Genomic DNA, 9,687 nt, shown 5'->3' on the forward strand with positions numbered 1-9,687 from the left:
CTCCTTAGGGCTGTACGATACAATGGGACAAGTTGAATACAATTATGGTCAGCCCCGCCTAGTGGGGGAAGAGGGAGAGATTTATATGCAACCTTTATGGAACCATAACATAAATCTAGAGTCCTATTATGTCTGGTTGGACATGTGACATATTGGTAAAAGTCTCTCAAGGTCTTATCCAGCAAACAATGGTTAAAATCACCCATAATTAACATTGGTGCATCGGGAGAAATAAATTGCAATCTTTAGGTTACTTGTAGTATACTTTCTGAAGCTTTATCACCGTTTGCCTTCGGATGAATATAGACAACAGTAACAAATATTTGAGGAAACTCACATGGCAGGTATGAAGGGCGTAACGATCCAGACAGTAATTCAACATCTTGAGTACACAGTCTTTCTCTCACAATGATATTCTTACAGTACCTTTGATTTACATATAGGCAAACTCCTCCTCCCCGTGACATGCCTGTAGCACCAGCATTTCTGTCCAAGTGCACCGGAGCACCAACCCTGTCCATAGTAATGTTCGAGTCCGAGTCTCTTTCCGAGAGCCATGTCTCCGTGATGGCCAATAGACACGAATCTCTAAATTCTGGCTGGAGTCTAACATGAGCTCGCAACTCATCCATTTTATTACGAAGAGATTGCGCATTAGTTAGAATAATGGATGGCAAGGGAATACGGGAGAGAGACTGTTTCCTCAGCTTTACATGAACTCCACCCCATTTACCACATTTCCTGGGTCTGAGTGGATAATCGCTAGTGGGATTACTTCCTCCACATCGTAGATCTTTGTAGCTGTTCAAGTTAGGTAGAACTAGATCCAAAGGTTTGTTGACCTGAGGGATATTCCACTGTAGTAGAAATTCTCTACTATATCTGATGATTGTCGGTGGATTTGACAACGCACCCAGAGAGTCTGCCAAAGCAAACACCATCCACAGAAACAACAAAGTCATCTGTGGTCATAAAAACACACACACAAACAAACTAACAACAAAGAAACTTAAAACATAACACTGTCTTGCTGCTGGTTGCCGCACAAGCATGCACCCTGTGATTTGAACCATTGGAGTGCAGTTCCTGAGATGCCCATTTTCATGAGGGTTGACAGGAGGACCTGGTGGTTGACTGTGTCAAAAGCATGTGAGCCCAGAGTAGCATGGACATCCAAAACTATAGAATCTGACAAATGTGTGCAGAGAGGACCAACCTGCCGCATCACATACTTGCTGCAAGGGGACACCTCTTGCCCAAGCCGTAGAAGATGCAACCCCCCTGGTTGAATGGGCCCTAACTCCTAGAGGTGAAGCTTGACCCCGTGCCTCATAGGCTAGGGCAATTGCATCCCTTACCCAATGTGACATAGTTTGCTTCTTGGCAGCCGCCCCCCAATTGCGGCCCCCATAGCATATTGAAAGCTGCTCCGACTTACGCCACTGGCTGGTGCGGTGGACGTAAATCTGAAAAGCACGTACTGGACACAGTAAGTGAAGTATTTCCTGCTCCGTTGTCGTGAACGGCGAAGGGCAGAAGGCTTCAAGAATGACCAGATGTATGGTCGAGAATGGAACTTTCGGAAGATAATTAGGGTGAGGATGCAAAATAGCTTTGACCAGCCCAGGGGCAAAGTCTAGGCAGGATGGCGAGACTGACAGAGCCTTCAAATCCCCAATTCTCTTCAGAGAAGTAATAGCCATTAGAAAAACCATCTTTAGGGTCAGAAACCTGACAGGTGCTGACTCTAGTGGTTCGAAAGGGGTCCCGACCAGACCCTCGAGTACAATAGCTAAGTCCCATGATGGGACTGTCACTCTCGTGGGCGGCCTTAACCGTTTAGCTCCCCAAATGAAGCGGGCAACTAGAGGGTGCCTTCCCACAGAAACCCCATCAGTCAGAACATGGCAAACCGAAATGGCGGCCACATAGACTCTGAGAGTACCAGGACATGTGCCTGAGGACAATTTCTCTTGCTGGAACTCCAGCACTGAAACAACTTGGCAGTGAACTGGGTCTACATGCTGTGCCATACACCAATTCTCGAAAATGTGCCATTTGAAGGCATAACTTCTTTTAGTGGAGGGAACCCTAGCATTTAGAATAGTCTCTAATACGTCGGCTGGAAGCCCAGCATCTCTTAGTTGGTCCCCCTCAGGGACCAGACATGAAGGTTCCAGAGCTCGGGCCAGGGATGAAATAACGTCCCCTGTGCCTGAGATAGGAGATCTCTCCTGACCGGAATCGCCCACGGCGAACCATCGAGGAGAGATATTAGATCTGAGAACCATACTCTGGTCGGCCAACAGGGCGCTATCAGTAAGAGGCGAGACCCCTGTTGATGGACCTTGGCCAGGACTCCCGGGAGCAGAGCGATCAGGGGAAATGCGTAAAGACCCTGTCTGGGCCACATATGGGCCATGGCGTCCAGACCCAGGGGAGTTGGATGAGTCAGAGAGAAGTAGAGGGGACATTGTGCCATCTCCTGTGAAGCAAAGAGGTCCACCTCTGCTATGTAAAATATTTCCCAGATTTGACTGACTACTTCGGGGTGGAGTTTCCATTCCCCGTGTGTCAAAGCTTGTCTGGACAGCAAGTCTGCTCCCACATTCATATGCCCGGGAATGTAAATCGCCCTGAGGGACAGGAACTTGTCCTGTGCCCAAAGCAGAACCTGCTGTGCTAGCCTGTTCAGGCGGCGCGAAAGCAGTCCGCCCTGGTGACTTATGTAAGAGACTACCGCCGTGTTGTCCACCCGCACTAGGACATGGTAGCCTCTTAACTGCTAGAGGAAGTATTTCAGGGCCCGAAATAGAGCCATCATTTCGAGGCAATTGATGTGCCAGCCGAGAAGATGACCTCTCCAGATCCCTTGGGCTGGATGGCCATCCAAGACCGCACCCCAACCCGTGAGGAAAGCGTCTGTCATTAGCATCTTGTGACGACAACACGGACCTAGAGTGGGACCCAAAGTCAGAAACCAGGGTCTGAACCACATAGAAAGGGTACGAAGCCCCTGGTGCGTAACCCTTATTTGCCTCTGGGGATTGGCCCTTGGATGAAATCCCCTGGCTCTGAGCCCCAACTGAAATGATCTCATGTGCAGGAGGCCCAAGGGTATCACCGTGGATGCAGCTGCCATGAGACCTAGAACCCTCTGAAGGTAATGAACAGTAATTCTCTGGCCTAGCTTTATGTCCTTTATGGCGTTTAGAATGGATTCGACGCATGCAGGAGATAGCTGTGCCTGCATCGTGATCGAATCCCATACAACCTCCAAATACGTAGTCCTTTGAGCAGGAGAGAGAACACTTTTCTTGGCGTTGAGTCTCATCCCAAGAGATTCGAGATGAGCTTGGACGACATCCCAATGTCCAAGCGCAAGCTCTTGAGACTGAGCCAGAATCAGCCAGTCGTCTATGTAATTTAAAATGTGGATGCCCTAGAGTCGCAAAGGAGCCAGTGCTGTATCCATGCATTTCGTGTACGTGCGGGGTGACAAAGCTAGGCCGAATGGAAGAACCCGATACTGGTAAGCTTCGCGCCCGAAAGCGAACCTCAGGAACTTCCTGTGTTGTGGCAATATTTCTACTTGAAAATATGCATCCTTGTGATCGATTGTTACGAACCAGTCCCCCGATTGGATCTGAGACACAATCATCTTGATCGTCAACATTTTGAACTTGTATGTTCTGAGGTAACGGTTCAACCCGGAATATCTAAAATTGGACGCAACCCCCCATCTTTCTTGGGAACCAGAAAATACCGGAAAATGGACGACGCTTTGTGATGGCTCAGCAGCTCCGGGACGCGTGTCGCAAATGGCTGCTGGCCGGGGAAAGCGACGTCGACCAGATCATCGACCGGGTGGTAGAGGAGCAATTAATCTTTTGCCTGTCGAAGCAGACAGCCGAGTGGGTTCCAGTGCCACCATCCGTCGTCAGTGAACCTGGCCATCCAACTTGCAGAGGACCAGATGGCGGCGTGCCCCGGGGTCAGTGGAACATTACCATCCATCTCTTTCTCTCACCCTTCCCCTTTGCTTTCCTCCCCGCCTCCTGTTTCTACTTCTCTCTCTACCTCTCGACCTGTTCCTAGGTCCCGGTGGAGCGGCCCTCCTCGACCGACACCCAGATGGCGGGGTGGTCAGGCGGAGGAGCCATTCTCTGGCCCCAGAGCTCCACCTAGGGGGCTAGCTTGGACGAATATGGGATCGGCATCTTATCCAGCTCCGCCGTTCTCTCCTCACCAACTCCTAGACCCACTTCCTGCCGATAGAGCGGCGGGTAGGTCTGTGCCGGCCTGTTGGCGTTGCGGGGACCTGCCCCACTTTGTGGATAAGTGTCCTGTCATGGAGGTGGGGGCGTTGATCCGGGTTCCGGACACTCCACAGGCTGCCCCTGATGAGGCTGACCTGTACCAAATGCCAGTGAGTATTAGGGGGGTATATATCAGGCTTTGGTGGATTCAGGATGTGACCAAACCTTCGATCCATCAAAGCCTGATTTCACTGGAGGCATTGGTGTAAGGCATTTCCGAACATCACACAAACCATATGAGAGTCGTAAAAGCATGAACCATGGTCAGCCCAGGCGTACCTCTCTCCAATGAGTTCCTGCCTCGCTCTGCTTATCTTTACAAAGAAAACACGGAGATAATGATTTACCAAACCACCTCCGATGTCGACACCATACTAAGACAACAAGAACTGACCCCCTCCCATCTGGATTCATTTAAGCCACAGAAGGTCAGTAGGTTTCGTGACTGGCTTCAGCATAAATAAACCATCTAATGGACCACGGAACAGAAACTTGTGATGATTGCAGAATATTGAAATAAGTGAAAAGCTGTTATTTCCGACAGTATGTGTTGTACGACACTATATAGGAGTATTAACAAATCCTGCAAATCTTAATTTCTCCACATAATAAATGGGGGCCTCTTGTTAATGTATACACGCTCCGCCTGCGCAAGAAGGCGATTGGAAGGTCGCCTCGTGGGACGGACTTATGCAGCGGAGCAAAAACCCAATGCAAGACAAACTCGAGTGCTTGCTGCTGCTTCTTCTGTTTCTCGCCGGTCGCCTGTAACGAGCACTCCAACGTGTGTTCACACGCTTCCCATCAAAGCGACCACCACATCTCAAACTCAAACACTTCAATTGGAACTTTGCGATCTTCAAAGAACTTAACACAAACTCAGACTGTAGCAAACTGCTGAAGCCTCTGCGTCATAAAGAAACCAACCAATCCAACGAGGGGTTTCCCAAAGAAAAGACGTCATCCAAAGGTCACCTCAGCGACCAATCAGCAACGGAATTCCCTCAGCGGCCAGCCGGGAAGCCCAGCAACGACGTCCTCTCAACTTTTCAGCTGTCAACCATGCAGAATGCAAGTAAATTACTTGACTTCATCATAATAAAAAAAATTTATTTATTCCTTCTCTTTCTAGCTTGTACTTATTTGAACAATGTCTAAGAACTTGGTATTACAACCACTTCTTGTGTCTGTTTGCCTCTTTAAGAAGAATCGCTTTATGTATCCCCCAATTGTAAGTTGCTTTGGATAAAAGCGTCTGCTAAATGACTAAATGTAAATGTAAATGTAAAGGAACGGTAGCAAATATCTTGCTAAAACTTTGGGCTTTCCTCAGAACTCCGTTAACATAATTTCCTTCCTCTGAAACTGTATGTTTGTGTGTATTTGTGTTTTAGCTTAGTTTAATGTAATCTAGAATAGCCAATAAAATTCATGTTTCATTTATAAAGAATAATGTTGGTGTCATATAATTTCAAGGTTAAAACCTTTGCCAAAAGATCCTTGCTTGCTGCCTAGCTCGTAGCTTACTCATAATAATTACCCCTCTAAGAGCTAACAAATTATCATAAGTGTGTTGACCGTGGCCAGGAAAACACATATTTAATTTGTTAAAATATACTGAGAATCACCGGTTCGCTGGACGACCCTTGATTTAAAGGGTAAACTATCAAATTTAGAATCAGTTCGAATCAGGTTGAATTAGGCTCTTCAGATCCTAGTCCTCTAAAACCTGAATTAATAATAATGAATTCCCTTACAACTGAGTTAAAATTCCTTACATTGGATAGGAGCCACATGGTTCAGGTGAGGTGTGTGCACGGGATGTGGTGAGATATCCATTAAAGTCCGCCGTCATTCAATTCTGGAGACAAATGCGTAGTGTGGAGGTAGCAGTTAACCTGCCCCTCTGACATTCGCTTATTCTGGGAACAAATTGACCAGCTTTTAATCAATTAGTGGATTATTTAAGTGCGGATGTCTCTTGGGGAAAGATAGAGCAGGAAAGGGGGATGGACGCGCAGTTATGAGAAGAAGAACCGGGACCGTCAGAGCCTGTCTGGGGGGAATGGAGTGCTATTGAGAGGCAGAACCTCTTGGAGCGAGATGATTTTCCCCTGGAACAGTCTCAAGATGAGACACTGGAAAATGCCTTTAAACAGGTCCGTTCCATCGACGGTCAGGTTCTCCAACCAACTCGTCCATCCTCCTATCCTTATTTTACTATTATAAAAGATAGGTTGTTTCGAGTGACCTAAGACGCTTAAACAAAAGAGGAAACAACCCAGCTGTTAGTACCAAAAAGCCGCCGGGAAATGCTCTTTGGAAAGGCTCATTGTAATCTGATGGCAGGGCATTTAGGATAGGCGGCAACGCTGAATCGTCTCATGACCCGTTTTGTTTTGTCATGAATGTCAGTTGGTGAACCCACCGGCAACTCCAAAAGCGCCTTTGCGCCCCCTTCCTCTTATGCATGTCCCCTTTGAGAAAATTGGTATGGAACTCACACGAGGGTACCATTTTGCATTAGTTCTGGTGGATTATGCAACACGATACCCTGAAGCAGTAGCGCTCTGTAACATTTCGGCAAAAGTGTCGCATACGCGCTGTTTCGTTTAATCTCCCGAGTGGGAATTCCGAAGGAAATTGTCACTGACCAGGGCAGGGCATTTATGTCACGTACTTTACGCGAGTTACACGAGATATTGTGCATTAAATCGCACCAGCATCTATCACCCACAAACAGATGGGTTGGTGGAACGATTTAATCACATGTTGAAAACAATGATTCGTAAGTTCGTACATGAAGATGCCAAAAATTGGGATAGGTGGCTGGAATCCCTCTTGTTCGCTGTGCGCGAGGTCCCGCAAACCTCCATGGGCTTTTCCCCCTTTGAGGTTCTCTATGGATGTCAGCCCCGTGGGGTGTTAGACGTACTGAGAGAGGCTTGGGAGGAGGGACCTTCCGACAGTCAAAATTAAATTCAGTATGTGATGGACCTGAGAACAAAGCTCCACACTTTGGGGCGGCTCTCAATTAAGAATTTGTTACAGGCCCAGGAAAGACAAAGCCTGCTGTACAGCAGGGAAACCAAACTTCGTAAGTTTACACCAGGAGATAAAGTACTTGTTGCTCCCCACTTCTAGTTCCAAATTACTTGCCAAATGGCAAGGACCATTTGAGGTCACACGGCAAGTTGGAGATCTCAATTATGAGGTAGTGCGAATGGGCAGGTGCGGGGCACGGCAGATTTACCACCTTAATCTCCTTAAAAAATGGAATGAGGCAGAGTCAGAGTCAGTGATGCGTGGTGGTGTGCAGCCGGTCATATCGTTTGCCTGAACATTAGGAAAAAAATGTTCAGACCGAATTAGAGGTCGATGTTAGACATGGGAATAATAGAAGAATCCCACAGTGATTGGGCGAGCCTGATAGTTTTAGTTCCGAAAACAGATGGCTTGGTAACGATTCTGTGTGGATTATCGCAAGGTGAACACTGTGTCGAAATTCGATGCATATCCAATGCCACGGGTGGATGAGTTGCTTGATCGGCTTGGAACAGCTCGTTTTTATTCAACACTGGATTTAACTAAAGGATATTGGCAGATCCCCCTTATCGCCTATGTCCAAAGAAAAAACAGCCTTCACAAAGCCGTTTGGATTACACCAATTTTTCTTGGGTTTTTCGGGGCACCGGCTACTTTTCAGCACCTGATGGATAAAATCCTGCGGCCGCATGCTGCATATGCCACTGCCTATCTGGATGATATAATCATTTATAGTAATGACTGGCAGCGGCATATGGGGCACTTGAGAGCGGTTCTGGGGGCGCTGAAAAGGGCCGGTTTAACTGCCAATCCGAAGAAGTGTGCGGTTGGGCGTGTGGAGGTTAGGTATCTTGGTTTCCACTTAGGTCACAGGCAAGTGCGTCCCCAAATTAATAAGACCGCAGTGATTGCAACATGCCTGAGACCTAAGACCAAAAAGGAGGTGAGGCAGTTCCTGGGGCTGGCGGGATATTACAGAAGGTTTGTGCCTATTTATTGGGACCTCACCAGCCCGCTGGCTGACCTCACTAAAAGGAAGCACCAGATCTGGTCCAGTGGATGGAGCTGTGTCAGCAGGCTTTTACCCAAGTAAGGGCTGCTCTATGTGGTGGACCGCTATTGCGCACTCCTGACTTTTCTCTACCGTTCTTGCTACAGACAGATGCATCGGACAGGGGGCTTGAAGCGGTCCTGTCCCAGGAGATAGAGTGTGAGGAGCGGCCGGTGCTGTCCATCAGTCGTAAGCTCTCTAAGAGAGAGACAATGTACAGCACCATTGAGAAGGAGTGTCTGGCCATCGGGTGGGCTGTTCTCACCCTCCGCTATTATCTCCTGGGATGGGAGTTCACTCTCTGTTCGGACCACGCACCCCTGCAGTGGCTCCATCGCATGAAGGATACCAATGCCTGGATCACCCGCTGGTATCTGGCATTACAGACTTTTAAATTCAAGGTGGTCCACAGGCTGGGGCCGCGGATGGTGGTGGCTGACTTCCTCTCCAGGATTGGGGGGGCCGCAGGCCGGAGTGCTGCCCATCCTGAGTCGGGCGGTGGGGGTAAGTGACGAGGGGTGCGTGGTGCATCAAAGTCTATGGCGAGAAAGAGAGTCGGGTGACATGTGGTGAGTAAGTGCATCAAGGGCAAATTGACAAACACCTGTGTCTTATTGCAGTAATTTATTTATTTAGTCATTTAGTAGACGCTTTTATCCAAAGCGACTTACAAATGAGGACAATAAAGCAGTCAAAACTAACAAAAGAGCAACAATATGTAAGTGCAACTGACAAGTCTCGGTTAGCCTAACGCAGTACACGTAGCAAGGTGTGTATATATATATACACACACACACACACATATATATATATATATATATATATATTTATATATACACACATACACACATATACATACATATACACACACATACTGTTACAGGGCTGACAAGACCGTGAGACGTGCGGATCCATATGCAAGCTTTATTCACATCGGAGGAGGTCAGAACCACAGGGCAGGGTCAAACAGTGGCAAACAGGTATATGGCGGGCAAGACACAAGAATAGTCCTAGGGCTAGCGCAGGTCAACGATAAGCAAACAGAATCAAAAGGAGTGCGACTAGAGGGATAAGTCCAGGTACAAGGCAAGGTCCAGGCAGGGGCAAACAGTATCAAAAATGGGAGAAGACGAGAGGAGGAATCCGAGAGACACAGGCGAAGATCAAGAACGAGAACACAGACAAGGCAAGACTAAGGTGGGGCTAAAACAAACTAAACGGGCTTCGTAGTGTAGCTATCGCTAGGGGAGTGATAATCGCTAAACAATACTC

Source organism: Sinocyclocheilus grahami, unplaced genomic scaffold (assembly GCF_001515645.1).
Source record: "Sinocyclocheilus grahami isolate Dianchi unplaced genomic scaffold, SAMN03320097.WGS_v1.1 scaffold1178.1, whole genome shotgun sequence".
NCBI lineage: Eukaryota > Metazoa > Chordata > Actinopteri > Cypriniformes > Cyprinidae > Sinocyclocheilus > Sinocyclocheilus grahami.